Here is a 21,980-nt window from a genome sequence, read left to right as displayed (position 1 = left end):
CTATTGTGCACTAAGAATTCATAAAATTAAAGGCTAATCAACGTCAAAGTGTTGGTGTAGTGAGTCTAGTATAGTCTAGATCCTCTATAGTGGGTGTGTTGGCAGAATCAAAACAAACACAATCCAAAAAATTAAATATAAATGATAATAAATCTAATAAGTTTGTGTTCGATCCATTGGTTAGGGAAAAGCTGTTCAAATTCGTTCAATTTCCAGTTTCGTTATTTGAGTATCTTTTAATTTTAATAACTCGCCTAGGTTCTAGCCCGGAGTGATTCATCAGTGAACCACAATAAACGAACTAATATCCTGGAGCATTATAAGAATCATAGAAGCATATTTATTAAGGATCGAAAACTGAATGGTACCCAATACACGTATGAACCCATTTCAGTCATGTTATTGAGTACATGATATTATTTATTTAACGCTTAATATATGATATTTCAAAAAATTATTACAATACGTAATCTCAGAACCTTAATTGTTTTAAAAAATCATGTCCACACCTATAAAATCCTAAACAATATACATTGCCTAAAAAAGCCAACACCACATGTAAGTAACACTCTCAAACGGCCCTACGAAATTAAATACATAATAACGAATGATCATTTGGGTATAACAAATGAGACAAGAAGTCAAGAGCGACCTTAGTCTGTAACCAAATACCAAACTGAATACTCTAACATCATCATCAATACTAATGTGAAAACTAGCACACACATATTACCCACTAATCAGGGTGTTGTTTACTTTTAAGTGATTGGACAAATTAAACAAAAGAATTAGCTAATATCATTGGTCTAAAATTAAGGAATCCTTTGACTGAATAGTAAACAGTCCAACTCACTATCTGATGTTTTCAAGCTATATGCTGTACCTGTTCCAAAACTATTGGAGCAAACTATTCCTATTCTTCTATCACCTATCACTTCTTTTATCTAATCAAAATTGATCTAATCAATTTTACACAATTAAAACCACCACAGTTCTACATAAAATAAAAGGCTGATGATATATACACAACCAAATTTTACAAATACACAACCAAACATGCTTTACATTGTTGTACAGTACAACACTGTAAAACATGTTTGGTTGTGTATTTGTAAAAAATGGTTGTGTATATATCACTACCCAAAATAAAATGACACAAAAAAAGTATAATTATGTATTATTTACTTTACCCTTAAAGGGATATCATGTATGCAGCTATAAGCACACAAGTTAGGTGATGCAAAAAAAAATTATTAACCTTATATACGTTAAGGACTAAGAATATACAATAATGTTACCTTAATAGGTACAAAGAACAGATAGAGTTCGAGAAAGGTTAACAATGTGAAAGGGAAAATAGTTTATGATCCTCAAAGGTGATATGACTCCAGCCAATAAAGATGCCAAAATTAAGCTCAACGTACGTTGTTTATGTTGTTGCGGGCCCCTTGTGGTCCGAACGATAAATGTATGGAGCAGAGATTCCATATTATATTACATACCCGGCCCATCATTGTTATACATTCAATGTGATCATGACGTTATTATTACTAACATTCTACCTTCTCTAGGGAAATCACCTACCCTAGTTTAACGTTCCTTGCCCAACAAACTAAAAAATTAAGACATTTTAATCTTAAAACCATGAAATTGTACTAAAAACATTCAGTAGTGAAAGATAAATGGCATGAAACCCGAAAAATCATCTAAAACAAATTACTCTAAGCAGTCGTAGATCATAACTTACTTCTTAAAAGGGGCCTCACTATCTCAATAGAAACAACAGTGATAATTTACCAATAACTACTTCGTAACTGTATCAGTTATATCTGGTGAATAGGGCCCACTAACTTAATTGTTACAATTGTATAAAATTCAGAAAGAAAGAATTATATTTATAGAAGAAATGAAAATTTATAGAAGTTTTTAATAGTTATAAGGACTACTTACAGAATGTTGATGTGTCATTACATGAAAAATGTTAAAATAATAATCCTTTTAGCCACATACATTTACAGGAGGATAAGGGATGCTCAAAAATAAGAAGCAAACATAGAAGGCCAACGTCCTTTCACATCAACTAGGAAAGATCATAGTCGCAAAGGTTACAACCAAAATGTCTACTCATACTAAATAATAAAGACAAAAAGGCATCGCTAACTAAAAGACTAATATTTGAAGGTGATAATAAGATTTAAGATTTCCATATTATAAGGTAATAGCAGCATCAATCAATCAAAATGAAAACAAAGTCCAAATTCCTAACGAGGTCCATAATATAGGCATCTTTATAGACCTTTCAACATCTCCTTGCTCATAATAACCAATAAAACAACATTCCACTTGGTTATGTCTAGTCAACATTAAGATATCACCAAAGCCAGTGACAAACTTCCTAATCGGAATACTTATTACAGGTCCTACTGTATTACTTCCAATACCCGTAACATAAAAAAATAGTGTTGTATTAAGACTCCGTTCATTACAATAAAAGTAAAATGGTTTTATAAGACAAAAATAAGTTTCTGAGAAGGTTATTACTTTCCAAAGGACACATTATCTTGATAAGCATCATAATTTCTTTGGTAAGTACATCATCATTCTTACTTTTGAATTTACAGCCATGCAAGTGCAGAAACTACCCTACATAGCATTTCAATGGACAAGTTATGTGAACTCGATTAAAAGGTGCAGCCAACTTGTCTTCCTATCATGTGCAAACTTTAGCTAGTCGTCTGAAAAATCAGTGTGCCTTTATGTTCTATAAGATAAGTTATAGATAATAATGATTCTAATATTCCCATCTGAGTTCAAACACATACAGTATACCCACTTGAATAGGGAGCTGAAAGACAGCAGAAAAGTGTTCTCAGAAAATATCTAAAAGGATATGGAGGTTGTCATCTTGATTTGCTTCATCAGATTACAACTGCTATACCATATTGTATCACTATAATATGTCGTTGACAATGTTGGATTTAAAATTAATCTACACATAACTTGCTGCCAAGTTGATTATAATGGGAAGTAAAGAACATTTATGCTACTTTGACATATGCAAGTGTGAGCATCTGACAATACCAGAAACAGAGTTAAGTGAGGTGGTTCTACTTACCTGAAGGGATCATTTATTATCTTTAGACTGACAATTAATCCACTTCTTCTAATTCTAGTTTATACTGGTCAATATCTTTGAAGTAAGCTATCTGCTGGTTAATAGGATCTTGTGGCATTAGAAAATCTTTGAAACAGCCTTTGACAAGCATTTCCTCATCTGCAGAACAGTGATGATTAAGAACCTTTAGTTACGTATGCAATTGAAATTGATTTTTTAACACAAGTTGGGCAATGGGTCAAAACAATTAGATATGATACAGGTTAGTTCGACCCGAAACAGTTTATCCCCATATATTGAAGCTAATTAGTTCAACAATAATAATAATACTATAATAGGATAATTTTAATTAATTTATTTTTTACTGCATTTTTTATTTTCTCTCTTAAAAAAAGCGAAAAACACTTGGGAGGTTTATGCAATATAAAAAAGCTTCAGGCGGATTCTGCAGGTTGATAACATCTTGTGGCATTCTTAGAAACAGCCTTCAATGAGCATTTCCTCATCCGCAAAACAGTGATCATTAAAAACCTTTAGTTATGTACGCAATTGATTTATAACACAGGTTGTGCAACGGGTCAAAACAATTACATATAATACGGGCTTGGGAGGTTTATGCAATAAACATAAACTTCAGGCGGATTCAACCCATTTGACTTCCTCTTAAGTCAACTGCTTTTATATTAGCCATTTGACCTGTTAACGATAAAAATATAACTGAATCGCCCCCATTCTAAATAACTAGTTTCTATTGACTTTACATTCAAGAGTTATATCCTTCATAATCTTTAGCATATTATATGTCTAAGAGTATCTGTAATTGACTACAAAAAATTTTACCAACTTTATAATGTCATTGCTCATTTGATACTATCCAGTAATCCAGTTAAATGGATAATCATTTGATCAACAGATAAGAGCTACGGAGTATATGTTAATTTCGTAAATGTAACTTCTGAAGGAGTAGTTATAGAATGAATATAGAGTTGCAAAAGAGTATCCAAGAAATGCAACAAAACACATACTGTTTGGTAGTGGGTCCGTTGACAACTTAGACCGTAATGCATCTTCTACTGCGTCAACTAAATTCTACACAAAGATAGATAGCACGTAGATCGTAAGTGATTATTCAATGGTAACTGCATAGACTACAGAGGTTATTATTATATACGCAGTATTATATTTTAAATCCAAGCGGGTAGTCTTAACATAAAATCAGAAGGGAACTAAACAAAAATTATTAATTGAAATTGCTATTAGATTGAACATATCTATTACATCTAGTCCTAAATGGAGAGCCAAAAGATTATAAGTTATAACCTTTTTCTTGCTCCTAGTTTTCAGCATAGCATTGCTGGTTTCCGATTACACTCACTACGATACCCATCACCAACCCAATCACCTTCACAATATTATACGAACAGCATTTTACCTACAAACATAGTAATCCATAGATAATACAGTCTTGTAACATTAAATTTCCTAATAACACAACTGCACATACTTCATTATACACAATACACAATACAAATAATAGGGCGGAAATTAAGCCAGCCAAGTAACAGAAAATCCCTAATCAAAAAAGTGATTAAAAAAATATATACACAGAGCTACATTTCTGTTAAACTGAATCGAGATATCTAAGGCAGTTCGATATCAAAACCCTAAATGCAAAAAATAAACACAATTCCTTTTTTTTGTGTATGTGTGAATGAGAGAGAGAGAGAGAGAGAGAGAGAGAGTGTGTGTGTGTGTGTGTGTGTGTGTGTTTACCAGTTCGAGGTATCGGAGGATTCAGTAATCAATTGATGGTCGATCGGAACGGTAATTAGATGTTGCATACAATTAGGGTTTTGTGCGGATGATGTATTATTATTATTATTATTATTTTTACCATTGGATTTAGGGTGAGGGGTTTGCACTGAATTATTGCGGATGGTTTCATTTTTTTTTGTAATCGAGGAGGTTTCCCCATTGATTTCCAATTCTATTGTTTCGTTATCAGTAAATATAGTTAGATTGTTTAGACACGCGATTATTGAGCTCGTAAAAAGGCGGGAAAGCACCAAAGGAAACTGAAAATAGCAATAACAATAATCCTTCAATTAACTTTGAATTTCAGGTTATCAAGATTTTTTTTTATTTTTTATTTTACAGCAGTTTGGATTCTTCACACAACAAAACCACCAACGCGATCATCTCCCACAGTTACATAATCCGCTCCCAATTGTTATCCCAGAAAAACCTGAACCAATCCGAAAAAATGGCCGGTAAAACCTCCCACCTGCTGCATCCGCAACGCAATATGCGAAATGCAACTTTCAGTGGATTTCAAAGTCATCAGATAACATGTGCAATGTTGCATTCACCGAGAGTCGAACTACTGATCTCTAACAAAGAGTGTCAAGCCACTAACACTTGAGCTACAACACAATATTAAGAGAGAATATTTCTAATTAGTATAGAATGAAGTTAGTCGAATTTTTTAAAATTATATGCAAAAAATAAGTGAACACTTATAATAAAAAGGGGTAGAAATACATACAGACACTACAACAAAATTGGTAATTTGTCACGCTTATTACATCGATTGCTAACACTTAAAAATGAAATATTTTAAATTCTTAACGCTATATGAGTGTTAGAAATATTATGTCATTTTTAACACTTGCAAGTGTTAGTAGCACTATATCTTTTTAACGCTTTTGATTGTTAAAAAACAACAGAATTTCAACGCTTCTAATTGTCAATGAATACTTTACTTTTTGGCACTTTCAATTGTTAAGAAAATGGAATTTTTGACGCTTTCTATTGTCAAGAAATAGCAAGTTTTTGACATTTCCAATTGTTAAGAAATGCAGCTTTTTGACACTTTTCATTGTTAACTTAATGTAACTTTTTGACACTTCCAATTGTTAAGAAATGCAATTTCGCAGGCTTCATTATAATTAAATACTCACATTTAAAAGTGCATCAAAAAATTATATTATATTATATTATATTATATATATATATATATATATATATATATATATATATATATATATATATATATATTAAAAGTGCATCAAAAAATTATATTATATTATATTATATTATATATATATATATATATATATATATATATATATATATATATATATATATATATATATATATAATAATAAATAAATAAAAATTATTATTATTATACAGATTATAACAACCATATTATTATACAAACATATTATTATACAGAGTATAACAACCAATTTCAACTAATAATACAACACAATTTTAATGATGCTAAAATAACAAAAACAGCTAAAACTGTCGTTCTACCTCTAGCATCTATTTATTATCATATAAATATAAACTTCATGTTTGTAGAGTTCATTCATCTCCCTGCATCAAAAAAGGAAAATGTTAAAAATGGTCAAATTAATTGTATACAATCAAATATCAACTAGAAAATACTAATATCTAAACAAACACAATAGCAGCTAGCCAAAGAGGCTGCTTACCTCCTTTAGATTCCTTGTGTGTTGCTGCATGACTGATCTGTGACAAATGAATATCAGTCAGTATGTATACCTACATATATGTGAAACTATTTCAAAATCAAAGTCTGCCCATTTTACCACTATTGATCTTATCATGTAATTCTTGGAGCTCGTGACACTTAGTAATTTCGTAAGTAGGTTCCTGAATACAACATACATATCGCACGGATTCATCTTCCCAATTACCTTGACCTTTCCAACTACTACAATCATTATCAGTTGGACTGGACCCAACACTCTTTTTGTAACCCAAATCATTGAATGTTGGTTTGCGAAACAGCTCTGCAACATAAGCATTCCGACTTTCGTCAGGGCTCCATGAAACTCCCTCAAACCTGATTAATACAAGCACATAAATCAACACTCCTTCACACAATAATTTAATCATAAGTAATATAGAAACGCACATCCTAACAGTCAATTACCACCCAATATATGCTTAACTTTGAAAGTTTGTTTACAACTTACCATTCATCTACATAGAAACCATGCACTGATTGAGGAACGTGAATCTCCTTCTCTAACTGAGATGGATCCCATATTTCAAATTAAGTGGGTGAATCATTTTCAAAATTTCATCAACCTATAGAATTGTCAATGGTTCCATTTACTTTGGACACAGTATGATAAAGTTAAGTGGTCTAGTAATGACAATGAAACATGCATCACGCACATTTATGTTACCGACCTTTTAAAAATCTTCTATGATTATCGCAGTTCACTGGGAATCCGGTGTGTTGATAGGAGCATCTCACATTTCTCTATATGTACTGTTAACAATTTATACAATTTGTAAAATGAAATAATGGGGGAAAGAGTTTGATAGTAAGTTTTAATAGTTTTGGACATTCAGTCAATAAGAATACCTTGGGCTTCTTCTTCCTCGGGGTAGATTTAGTACCTGCATGTGAGAAACATACATTATAAAATTTAAACTAACAACTGAAGCTATCTTTTCAATTTACCCGTTCTTTAAATGCTAAGTTTTTAGTTACCCATTAGAGATATAAGTTATTATACAACTAACACCAATCAAACTATTAATAAATAACGGGTCAAGATTGCCACTTTAGACATGGAAATATGGAAAGAGGGAGACACAAGATTACCAGTCTTTGTTTCTTTAGGTGCTTCCCCCTTTTGCGTTGACCCTCTTGTCTACAAAACAATTGCTTATGTTTATAAAAATATAATCATTACAATAATAATCTGACGTTATGAATATAACGGTTGTAGATGTAATACAAATTAATATAGACGATGAGAGTCTTTCAACCCATTTATCCAGTGATTTTAGCTAAACTTTTAAATAAAACACAACCAAACTAAATAGATTCATAAATGGGTACAAACTGAAACTACCACCTCAAATTAAAATTTAAATGTGATGTTGAGAGAGGCAAATCTTACTTTACTTTGTTCGACCTCATCATCCATAGATGGCTCCATCATCTTTTTCCTGAAAAATTATCATCTTAGTGGCTAATATTAATAGTTTCATTTCGAGATACAGCAAAGAAACCTTTTGATGACTTTGAATGTGGTGATGTGTTCACTGCCATCTGCAAATATCATAATATATCATAACAAGTCCTCAACAATTGAGATTTGATCTAAAGGTACATACAACAAAATACTAAGAATGGCATGACAAAAACATTAATTGAGAAATCAAAGTGCTAAAAGCATTATCAAGGTTTAAAGCCTGGCCTTTTCTGTTAAAATACAATGCAAATTTAGAATAATATGGAATTAGTAAATGTATATGGGTAAAATATCTAGATATTAATATGTATAAGAAAATATCTAGATATTAGAATATGAGAGAAAAATCTAGAAATTGAAATGTAAAAGAAAAATCTAGATATTTGTAGGTTGTAGAAATATCTAGATATTTATATATCCATGGAAATATCTAGGTTCTAGAATGTTCCATGGAGTAGTATAAATATGGGAGGAGATTTCATTTGTGTTGTGTGAAGTTGTAAGAGTGAAATAAGAAGTGAGTTGTGAAGAAGAGAAGAAGAGTGTGAGTTAGAGAAAGTAGAGAAGAGAAAGCTTAGCGGGTCGTTCGGGACCATTTCTAGTGGAGGAAATCGGTAAACGTTGGACGTTTACATCGGCTTGTTTTCACCAAGGCTCTAAGGAAGATTCTGTCGGAGCACAGTTAGGAACTGTGAAAGCTCATCGGTCAGGGACCAAGCTTATTGGACGTTGGACGTCATGATGGCAGATCTTGCAAGTACGAGCAGTGGAATCAAGAGTCTCAATAACCACAACTATGGTTATTGGCGGACTTGCATAGAATCCTACCTACAAGGACAGGATTTATGGGAAATAGTTGCTGGCAGTGACACAACGCTTCCACCGAAAGAAAATGCTGAAGCCTTGAGAAAATGGAACATCAAGGCCGGGAAGGCTTTATTTATATTGAAGACTACAATCGAGGATGATCTATTGGAGCACATCCGTGACGAGAAAACACCAAAGGCAGCTTGGGAAACTTTTGAAAAATTATTTTCAAAGAAGAATGAAGCACGCCTCCAGCTCTTGGAAAATGAGCTCGCGGGTATCTCACAAGGAAGTCTGTCTATTTCTCAGTACTTCACCAAGGTGAAATCAATTTGCCGTGAAGAGAAAGTGAGTGATGCAAGGATGAAGAGAATTATCATCCACGGCTTAAGATCCGAGTATAATGGATTTATAGCCGCTGTGAGAGGATGGCCTACTAAACCATCATTAATAGAGCTGGAGAATCTATTGGCAAATCAAGAGGCATTAGCCAAGCAGATGAATGAAGTAACCATAAAAGACGGAGAAGATGCACTCTTCACCAATAAGAAGAAAGCAACATCTCGAAGACAAGATACGATGAAAGAAAGTCGGACATATGGATGGAAGAGTCACCCATAGTCAAAAGGCAACACTTCAGGGGGAGCTCGGGGAGCTCAACAAGGAAGAAGAGATCATCGCCAACAATACGGGCAAAATGATAAGAGAAAGAATGGTGAATGCTTCAATTGTGGCAAGAAGGGTCATTTTGTTCGAGATTGTAGATTCCCCAGAAGGCGAACTTTCGAAGGAAATGTGGCCGCTGCAAGAGATGAGAAGAAAGATGTCACATTCGAAGCAACCATTAATGAGGAAACATGGGATGAAGAAGCTGGACTCTCTGTTGAAGCTGGCATAGATGATCAAGCTCTTACAACAACTTTAAAGTCAAAAATAAACTACAAAGATGATTGGATCATCGATTCTGGGTGCTCAAATCATATGACCAACGATGGGATAAAGCTGCAAGAAATGGAGGATTACAAAGGAAAGAGAGTCGTGTTGACAGCCGACAATTCAAGGTTATCTATTTCTCACATTGGAAAGACAATAATTCCAAATGAAGGAGGCTCTCATAAGCTCCAACTCGAGAAGGTGTATCTTGTCCCTGGCCTAAAGAAGAATTTACTGTCAGTACCACAATTAACAGCAGAAGGGAACTATGTGCTCTTTGGACCAGAAGATGTGTCCGTATTCAAGAGAGTGAAGGTGGTTGGCAATCCAATTATGCAAGGAAGAAGAATAGAGTCGGTCTATGTACTATCTGCTGAAACAGCATATGTGGATAAGACTCAAAAAAATGAGACGGCTGATCTTTGGCATGAACGTCTTGGGCATGTGGGCTACAACAAGTTAAAGGAGATGATGGTAAAACACATAGTAAATGGGCTTCCTCAAATTGATATCCGAACAGATACAATATGTGCTGGATGTCAATTTGGCAAAGCTCACCAATTGCCATTCAAGGAGTCAGCGCATCAGTCCAAGACACCACTAGAGCTCATACACTCAGATGTTTTCGGCCCAGTGAAACAAACATCACTTGGAGGTATGAAATATATGGTGACATTCATTGATGACTTCTCAAGATATGTGTGGGTTTACTTCATGAAGGAGAAGTCGGAGACTTTTCTGAAGTTTACAGAGTTCAAGAACAAGGTAGAAAGTGAGCTCAATACTAAGATTCGATGCTTACGCACAGATAATGGTGGAGAATATTTATCAACCGAGTTCAATATCTATCTTAAGAAGCACAAGATCAGAAGGCAATTAACTTGCCCTAATACTCCACAACAGAATGGAGTGGCAGAACGTAAGAATCGTCATCTTGCTGAAACCTGTCGAAGTATGCTTCATGGTAAGAATGTACCAGGAAAATTTTGGGCCGAATGTATGAGGACGGCTTCATACGTGATTAACAGACTCCCACAAACAAAGTTGGGATATATTTCACCATATGAAAGATTATGGAAGATCAAGCCAACCGTCAACCATCTCAAGGTTTTTGGACGTGTATGCTACGTCTTCGTACCAGATCATCTACGAAGCAAATTTGATAAGAATGCAATTCGGTGCATTTTTGTCGGTTATGATGAATCAAGAAAAGGATGGAGATGTTGTGATCCAAATACTGGAAAGTGTCATACTTCAAGAAATGTGATATTTGATGAAGCTTCTTCATGGTGGTCACCTCAAAAGATAAAGCTTCCAGAATCTCATGGATTAGAAGAAGTTCCAAAAGAGAAAGAAGAACATAAAGAGCACATAACGGATCCAATTAAAGAAGGAGATGGATCGTACTCTAAGGAAACGAGTCCATGGAAAACTGGGGTACATCAATCTACATCCGAAGAGGTTCGTCCAAGCCAAATGGATGCCGAGGAGCATGTGCAAGAATTACGGAGATCAACAAGGCCGAGGCAACTTAATCCGAGGTATGCCAATGCTGCTCATGTGGATGAATCAATACCTATTGAGCCTTCCACTTATGAAGAAGCAGCACAAAGTCAAGAATGGCAGAAAGCGATGGAAGAAGAAATTAATGCACTAAAAGAAAACCAGACATGGAGTTTAGTTCCAAAGCCAAAAGATGTAAAACCAATATCTTGTAAATGGGTTTACAAGGTGAAGACTCGATCAGATGGCTCCATTGAAAGGTATAAAGCTCGACTTGTTGCTAGAGGTTTTTCTCAACAATATGGGCTGGATTATGAAGAACCGTTTAGTCCAGTGGCGAAGATCACAACAATTCGAGCTCTACTAGCTTTAGCCGCCAGCAAATCTTGGAAGCTGTGGCAGATGGATGTCAAGAACGCTTTCTTACATGGAGAACTTGACAAAAACATCTATATGGAGCAACCAAGAGGCTTTGAGAACAAGATCCATCCTGAGCATGTCTGCAAATTAAAGAAGGCACTATATGGCTTGAAGTAGGCTCCAAGAGCTTGGTATGGGAAAATTGGTGAGTTCTTGGTACAAAGTGGTTTTACAGTTGCTCCTTCAGATTCTAGTTTATTTGTGAAACAAAATCATGGAAAACTAGCCATAGTGCTAGTATATGTGGATGACTTAATCATCACGGGAGATCACTATGAGGAGATCCAAAGGACAAGAGAGAATCTGTCTATCAGATTTCATATGAAGGAGCTTGGAGAACTCAAACATTTTCTTGGACTTGAAATAGAGCAGAAAAGAGAAGGATTATTTCTGGGACAACAGAAATATGCGCGAGATCTTTTACAAAAGTACGGAATGCTTAATTGCAAACTTATCTCAACTCCGATGGATCCGAATACAAAACTACGAGCAGATGAAGGAAAAAGTCTTCAAGATGTTACCATGTATCGAAAGATGGTCGGAAGTCTTATTTATCTCACACTAAGCCTGCCAGACATATCTTATGCAGTTGGAGTGGTTAGTCGATACATGAGCAATCCGAAGAAGCCTCACCTTGATGTTGTACGACGCATCTTAAGGTATGTTAAAGGCACTACTAACTTTGGTATTTTATACAAGAAAACTAAAGAATGTCACGTGACTGGATATTGTGACGCCGATTACGCTGGAGACTATGATACACGACGGTCAACAACTGGATACATATTTAGTCTTGGATCGGGAGTAATATCATGGTGCAGCAAGAGACAACCAACAGTATCCTTGTCAAGCACTGAAGCAGAATATCGATCGGCAGCATCAGCAACACAAGAAATTATGTGGTTGAAGCAACTTATGGAAGATCTTCATCAATCAACAGATTATCAAGTAAATCTTCTTTGCGATAACCTATCAGCTATACGACTAGCAGAAAATCCAGTCTTTCATGCAAGAACAAAACATATAGAAGTGCACTATCACTATGTTCGCGAGAAGGTCCTTAAAGGAAAAATCAAGATGGTGCCAACAAAGACAGATGAACAGGTTGCAGATATATTCACCAAGAGCCTAAGTAAACCGAAGTTTACAAAATTCAGAGAAGCACTTGGAATGGTCTGCAAGACATCGTTGGAAGGAAATTTGCATTGAGGGGGAGTGTTAAAATACAATGCAAATTTAGAATAATATGGAATTAGTAAATGTATATGGGTAAAATATCTAGATATTAATATGTATAAGAAAATATCTAGATATTAGAATATGAGAGAAAAATCTAGAAATTGAAATGTAAAAGAAAAATCTAGATATTTGTAGGTTGTAGAAATATCTAGATATTTATATATCCATGGAAATATCTAGGTTCTAGAATGTTCCATGGAGTAGTATAAATATGGGAGGAGATTTCATTTGTGTTGTGTGAAGTTGTAAGAGTGAAAAGAGTGAGTTGAGAAGTAGAGAAGAAGTAAGAAGTGAGAAGAGTGTGAGTAGAGAATAAAAGCTTGTAAGTAAGTAATATTGTAATTGTATTTTGTATTAATAAAAGTGTTCTTTGTTAAGTTTCCCGGTTAAGCCTTAGTTTGTGTTTAAGTTCTTAGTGCACTTGTGTTGTTCCTATTATATGGTCGGCTCCGCCGCCTAAGTGATACATGGTCGGTTATACCGCCTAAATGATATATGGTCGACACTGTCGCCTAAGTACTATTGTGCACTAAGAATTCATAAAATTAAAGGCTAATCAACGTCAAAGTGTTGGTGTAGTGAGTCTAGTATAGTCTAGATCCTCTATAGTGGGTGTGTTGGGCTCGTCGAAGCTTCCAACATTTTCTTCTTTTTTCTTAAATAATGTAGATATAGTGGTCTGAACAAGAGAAATTTGATTATTATCCTTCAATTTGGTTGTTGATTTGCTAGTATCTACTAAACTTTCGGAACGTTTGGTTACTTCTGTTTCTTCTTCATCATTTTTTACTTCCACTGTAAAACAGAACAAAGGGATTTTCAGTCTATTTGTGGTAAAGGGAAAATATCAGTAGACACCTCAGAACAGATCTAAATTGATTTTGGGTTAAAACGGGTCATTTTCTAGTACAGATCTAAATTGTTATGCGACTTATCTAGGTTTCAGATCAATGGAAAATGTATAAACAAGTTTTCAGAAAATACCGTATTAAACTTGCACCAATTTCATTATCTTCCCTATCAGAAGAATCGGTTTCAATATCCAAATCAATCGCATCATCTGCAGATGAAGATTCAGCAAACCTGTACCAGGAAATATCCGTAGCAATATGCATAAACACAAAATCTCTTCAAAATAAAATATAAAATCTTACTTAAATGTTTTTCCAGAAGTTCTTGCTGATTGTCTAGTTGCAGTTACTTTTAACACGTAAAGACTACGTATGAGAGTCACCATCCACTCTAATAAAAGGCACAGGGAATCCCTGCCCAAACAAACAAAACCATACAGACTCTAACAACACAAAAAAGGACCAACAAACTCAGTCAATAACATTCTTGAACTTCATATTTTCCCATTTAAGCTCCCACAGTTCTGCTACTTTCTTCACAGGTTGACTGTTTTTGACTTTCAAAGTCAACTTACTGTTTTGAGCACTAATTATAGATGGAACCTTTTATTTTTTAAAATATTCTATTCATTTAATTGCAAGTCATATCATCTATCTATAAAACTTATAAATTCTTTTGTTAGTTTTTAAAATTTTCAACTACCTACACAATATATCTAATCTCAAACTCATCACTCATGAACTTTAATAGTTTTCCACTGTCTATACTATTTACAATAATTCTCACATGTTGACAACTCACAGAACAAGGCAAATATTATATACACCTGGCAGCCAAATAAGTATATATATATATATATATATAAAATGTATATAAGTTATCCCAATTGTTATGCTTGTGGCGACTAGTGACCATACGTATGTCTTATTCAAGTATTATAAGACCTGGCAGCCAAATAAGTTTCCAATTCATAATATACCAAATCACAGGTTGACAACTCACAAAAGAGGTCAGATACATACAAGTATACGGCATCAAACAATTATGCATATATTTTCATAAACGTAACCCTAGATTCAATTATGCATATCTACGTTTTATATCTAAGAACCTACATACAGATTTAAAACTCTCATAAACATGTTCAAAACTTCAAACAATCATGGATACTAGTTTCTGTTGGTTTATTTTGGCTAGCAGAAGATATGTTTATCCCACATTGGTGGGAGGAAGATGTGAGGGGTGAGTGACTTGGTTATATAAGAGGGGCTAAGTCTTCATTCCAAATCGCACCAATCAATACACTTTAAGTATTTGATTATTTCTTTCTTTCTTACTCTTGTTTGAGAGTTGTATTAGTTAAATATTTTGGAGAGTGTAGTTGGCTTAAGAGAGTCGTCTATATCATTGTAACAATTTGTGATATAGTGTATTTCTCTCTTTGGGGCCCGGTGATTTTTCTCCTGTTTTGGAGTTTTCACGTTAAATCTTGTGTTGTGTATTGTTCTTATTTCTTTACTATTATTGTTGGGCTGGGTGGTGGGAATTAGTGAGACCGTAATTTCCCAACAACTGGTATCAGAGCGTCAGGTTTGACGGGGGTCTCGGTTATAGGAGTCGGAGTATGCTCTGTGGTTGCCACGGGAGTGGATCGTCCACATCAGAAACGAGTTCTATCGATCGTATAGGGTATCTGGTTAGACAATATTTTTTCTGATTCGTAGTAATAGTTGGATTTGTTAGTGGCGAGTTGTGGATTTCCGATTTAAAAGGTCCTGGCTACCTGCTACATCTTTTGGCTATTCGAAACGTGAGCAAAATCAGAGAAAGTGTTGTTTATAGGATACGGATACGATGTCGAAGTTCAGTCCAATGAGGTTTGATGTAGAGAAATTTGATGGGAGGATCAATTTTGGCTTATGGCAGGTTCAAGTCAAGGATGTGTTGATTCAGTCCGGTTTACACAAGGCTTTGAAGGGTAAACCCATCCTTGTTCCTGGCAGTGATTCTAGCAGTAAGTTTGATGAAGAAGAATGGGATGATATGGATTTGAGGGCAGCAAGTGCGATTCGTTTGTGTCTTGCAAAGAACGTGCTTGCAAATGTGCACGGGTTATCAACGGCAAAGGAGCTTTGGGTTAAACTAGAGCAGTTGTACCAGGGCAAGGGCATCTCAAATTGGTTGTGTCTTAAAGAACAATTTCATACTCTGCGTATGGATGGGGGTTCAAAGATTTCAGATCATCTAAGTATTCTTAACGGTATTGTTTCAGAACTGGAGGCTATTGGAGTTAAAACGGATGATGAAGATAAAGCTTTGAGGTTGATATTATCGTTATCATCGTCCTATGAGCACATGAAACCTATTCTAATGTACGGGAAAAAAATGTTGAAGTTTGAAGATGTTACTAGCAAGCTCCTATCCGAGGAGAAAAGATTGGAAGGTAACGGAGTCTCGTCATCAGAAGCTACGGTACTGTTGTGTTCGGATAGGCAGAAGAGAAACTCTAGAAAGAATCTGACATGCTGAAAGTGCGGGAAGACTGGGCATGTAAGGGTTAATTGTCCAGGTGGAGCTAATCCGGCAAATGGCTCCAAAGATGCTAACATTGTCTCCGTTGTTACGGAGAGTGACGAATTCCTCTGAAGTCACGTCATCCTCATGGTGTGTCCGCGCCACCGTGAAAAGGGATGTTCGTTAGCGGTTCCACAATTACACATGGGCATTGGTTTGGCGTTGATGCAGGTTGTGTGGTGGAAACTGATGTTGTAGCTGATGGGACTTTCGGGAAAGCCAAACAGGGAATTTGCACCATAAAGTTTCAGCTGGTTGTTCAACAACATGTGCCGAGGTGAAATGCTTGGAATGTGATATTCTAAGTGCTATACTCTTAATGGTGGAGTATGATAATTCTTGTTAAGAGTTATGATTGTCTGTGATGACAATGATTGTCGGTTTAGACAATGTTCGATGAAGATGCAAGTTTTGTCTCTTGGGAGATAATGTCAACGGCATGAAGATGAGGATCTTGAAGTTGTCGTCGAGGAAGCGTCTACATCGGTTATCCTTGCAATGTGGAAGCATGGTTATCTTCTTCTATCCAAAAGGTGGAGATTTGTTGGTTTATTTTGGCTAGTAGAAGGTATGTTTATCCCACATTGGTGGGAGGAAGATGTGAGGGGTGAGTGACTTGGTTATATAAGAGGGGCTAAGTCTTCATTCCAAATCGCACCAATCAATACACTTTAAGTATTTGATTATTTCTTTCTTTCTTACTCTTGTTTGAGAGTTGTATTAGTTAAATATTTTGGAGAGTGTAGTTGGCTTAAGAGAGTCGTCTATATCATTGTAACAATTTGTGATATAGTGTATTTCTCTCTTTGGGGGCAGGTGGTTTTTCTCCTGTTTTGGAGTTTCCACGTTAAATCTTGTGTTGTGTATTGTTCTTATTTCTTTACTATTATTGTTGGGCTGGGTGGTGGGAATTAGTGAGACCGTAATTTCCCAACAGTTTCTGAATCAGATCACACGCAATCATGTAGTAGATATGAACACGGAAATTACTCCTATAATATAGATACAATTAGAATTAGATGTGACGATAGATAAGTTTGAAAGGAAGAGGAAATTATCGTGATTACAATTAGAATTACCTGAGCAAATCGCGAATGCTGTAACGAATTTGAGAGTGTATCGATCGATGGATTTGAGAATTATGCCTAACTCTCACACAGAAACGAATTCTGAAATCGAGCGAATGCGATCGATGGATTTGGGAGCTGGATCGATGGATTTGAGCTGGATCGATGGAGTTGAGAAGGAAATTGTGAGGGATGGATTTGGTGATGAAAATTGGATTTATTTTAACCAACGAATTGGACCGGCCCAAGTTTATAGCGTTGTAATTTTATTTGGTTTCCAACACTTTTGAGTGTTAAAAAGTTTAATTTTTCTAACGCTTTTATTTGTTTGAAAGTGTTGAGTTTTTTTTTTAATCATCAATAAGTGTTAGAATATAATTGGTACACGTTGATAAACTCTTTACATCTACAAACGTTGAAAATTACAAAATATTACCACATTTAATTTAATGCAACCGTTAAAAAAAAAAAAGCGTTAGAAAGCAAGTATTTTTTTGGGGTGTTGATTCGTACACCACCTGTTTTTAGCCGTACACCACCAAATGTGCTTTACAGTGTTATACTGTACAACACTATAAAACATCTTTGGTGGTGTACAGCTAAAAACAAGTGGTGTACAAATCACTCCCTATTTTTTTGTAGTGAGAGTAACAAATACTAACTAGAAAACATCAACGTTGACAAGAAAAATCCTTAACGAGTGTGTTTTTATACATTTTCTTCAAGGACCGTCTTAGCATTTTATTGTTCTAAAAATCCATAGTCCTAAATATTTCGTTCCCTATATTTATTTATGAGTTTATGTTTTAAGAATGTGTTATTTAATATTTTTAATACTATATATATCGATATTTTTACAAGCAAAAAAAGGTCATCACAAATCACATTTTTTCTGCGGATGGCCTTTGCGATTTCCAAATGACTTAGATTTATCGATCATCGAGAAATTCAAGCCATTCAAAAATCGTAAAGAAAATTGTGATTTGCAATTTGGCCTTGCAATTTGTGAATTGGCCTGACGGGTTGCAAATAAGATTTGCGGTTAGTTTTTTAAAATTTTCAAAGGTCATATATTTTGATTCTTAACTTCGATTTAGTTTTACGTTTTTCATTTATTTTGATCATTAATTACACTTTGACAAACTACTATTTTTTAATTTGTTAAATTTATCGTCAACTTGATCAAAAGTACGTGACACTTCTCAATCAATATGAATTTGATGTATTTGATTTATCCATTTTATATTTCTTTTTCGGACTATTATGCAAATTATATTCAATACGGACTACAACTGACTATTTTGATCAAAATATACCCTACGAGTCTCTTTGCTATAATCGACTTGGGACATGAAGAAGTAAAGATATCGCTGGTAAAGTGGTAATTTATTGATGGATATGGTAAGTTGGCCTAATTTAGTATTTCAAGTACGGTGACATTTTGGGCCTACCATTCATGGGCTAATTATTTATTCTGGGTCAACTATGTAACAGCTTAAGTTTTGCTCCCTCCGTGTCAATTTTATTATTCTCTATTCATTTTTAAAATATTCGAAATTAATTGTTTCTAATTCTAAAATAAAAAAAATAATGATAAAGTTTTTTTACACCTCTACTTTATACGTGTAAGACAAAAAAAATGTAAAAAGTAAGGGTAAGACTGAAAAGTCAACAAACAAATACATATGACAGTGACATTTTTAAAATTGTGTATTTTGTTGTTCAGGATAATGGATTTGAAACGGATGGAGTAACTAGTATGGAGTTGTTTTCTTTCAACTTCGTTTTTCTAATATAATATATTATATATAATCTTTGCAAAATGTTTCACGTTTGAATCTTGCGGCAGTCATGACAGAGTTGGAAACATGTAGGGATCAATCTTGATGGGCTGCATACAATGAGATTAGATTACTAGTCCTTTTCGATAACTCGAACAAAAAGAACTTAGAATTTTTTTTCTTTTCGAACGGCGATATCTGCATCACTCAGAGGGGACTTAACCACCTTTGCAATCACATGCCACACACACACGTTAAGAGAAAACCCAATTCGCGACGATGTCGGCAGTATCATCGAAAGTTGAAAAAACCTCCCTGAAAACGTTCCAAATCGCATTGAGAATCGAACTCCCCTTTGAGAATCGAACCTGAGTTGACAGTAACTCAAGTTAGATCTCACTCCAATGTCACTCAAGCCCTGACCATCAAGCATGAAACAACAAATATAAAAACTTGATTTATCCAAGCGTGGCGCATATGAATATCAACCCGGGTTGATTTGTGTATCTTCGTTATTTCCGGGCTTGTTGTCTATTAGTGTTTAGTTTCTCTTGTATCTCGCTTGTAATTATCGAGTCATGGTGTTGTGTAACTACTTTGGCTACCACACCGTCCATATTGTACATACTTCCATTATATTATATATATATACATCTATTGCTTAAAAAAAATTAATTAAAGGTGGAGGTTTATTTTTGAAATTTTATAAAGCTTAAAGGGGTTATAAAAGACGTGTTTAGGTTACCACATGTTTGCTGTTATGTCTTTTTCCGCTTTCCTTATTTCTTTTTTAATTGGGTTTCTTTTTTAATTGGGTTTCTTTTTTTTTTAATTGGACCTAATAAGTAGTGGAGTAACATATATCGTATTTTATTTAAAGTTTTAAACACATAATATAATTTTTTGGTATTTTACAATTCTACCCTACACCAACTATTATTCCCTTTGTTCCTTCCAAACCCCTTTTCCTTATTTTAATGATAAAATCACTATAATTATGATGTTTTAACTACCTTTTGTTTTAATCTGTTACCATGTCCATGTTTTAAAAGTAGCTAAAAGGGTATTTACTATCAAAGCGCTTTTGGTTTCGCAGTATTAAAATAAAAACTCGTCAATTTTAAAATTTTCAGTTAAAGTCTCAGTCGTGAATAAAATGAATGAATGTGATGTGATAATCGTTGGAAATTGGAATTATTGTAGTTAAGGTGAATGAATTATGTTGAATTATTGTAGTTAAGGTGAACGCATTGGCGAAACTACTTGGGGGCGGGGGTGGCGCTTGTCTCCAGTGAATTTTTATTTTCATTGTAAAATTTTTGGGTTTTACGATTTTGCCCCCCGGTGAATTTATCTTTTTTTTTTTAAAAGCAAAAAGTATTATTATTATTACCCGGATTATAACAATACAAGTCCCTATGCGCTTCTATACAATGTTATTAACAATCGAAATACTCGGAAAAAGATTGGAGTTAAAACTAGAAAGGATAATCGGGAGTGGCGTAGTCTAAATAACCCAATGAGGGACGAACTTGTGAAGAAACACAAGCAGGGCAGGAGGAGACAGCCGTGCCGATCAAGCGGCGACAAAGATGACGAACAACCTACCTATTTAATCTAACTCACATAGGCAAAATAGGACAAACGAACACTACCCGATTTAAATAATGCCGTATTAACCGACTCCCATGCGATTTGGAGGAGATGCCACGTAGAATGAAGGGTTGAGGAGCCATTGATGCCAATCGATTGATTTTTTTTACGCGAACGGTTTGAGATCCAACTAAAACTTTGAGTTTGAATCTCAGAGATTATCACTGCAAGGTTCCATATTTTTCCTAAAAAATTTTAAGATTCCTATGTTTCCATATAATGTAGCACGCAATCCATTTAGTAGCTTGCCATAAGGAAGATCCAATGGGGGTATGCTAGAAGCCTTGATCGGAGATGATGGCTTCATTGATGTTAGAAATTGTTGTGCTATTTTGGTTCCACCATTTGAGTAGTTGAATCCAAATTGAAGATACTTTTTGACAATTTATCAACGCATGATCAATGGTTTCGATATGGTAATCGCATAAGGGACATAAGATGGTGTGAAGGTCAATTCCTTTTTTATCAAGTTTACTTCTGACAGGAATTTTTAGTTGAATGACCCTCCATGAGAATATGAAGACCTTTTGTGGAACATATTTGTTGTGTGGTAATGATAGATTTCTAGAGTTGATGTCATATTTAAGCGTATTGATCAGGTTTGACATAGATTTCTGGATTTATCTTTTTGCCCCAAAACCTACATATTTTGTCCCAAAACCTTCAAATTTTTGCTCCAAAACCTTTAAATTTTGCCAAAAATTCTCCAACTTTTGCCCAAAACCTTCAAATTATGCCCAAAAACCTTTAAGTTTTGTCCCAAAACCCAGAACCTTCATAATTTGCCTAAAAATCTTAATTTTTTTGTCCCAAAACCTCTATATTTTGTCAAAAAAATTGCTACGGTTTTAAATTTTTTTTGCCCCCGGTAAAAAAAAATCCTAGTTCCGCAAATGGGTGAATGAATTATGTATGGATAGTATAGATCAATATGAACGTCGTTTAATGAACAGGGTGGATAATTCGATCGAAAAATAATCGGAAGAATATAAAATATGTTCATGCAAGT

This window comes from Rutidosis leptorrhynchoides, chromosome 3 (assembly GCF_046630445.1).
Source record: "Rutidosis leptorrhynchoides isolate AG116_Rl617_1_P2 chromosome 3, CSIRO_AGI_Rlap_v1, whole genome shotgun sequence".
Taxonomy (NCBI): Eukaryota; Viridiplantae; Streptophyta; class Magnoliopsida; order Asterales; family Asteraceae; genus Rutidosis; species Rutidosis leptorrhynchoides.
This window is presented reverse-complemented; position numbering follows the sequence as displayed.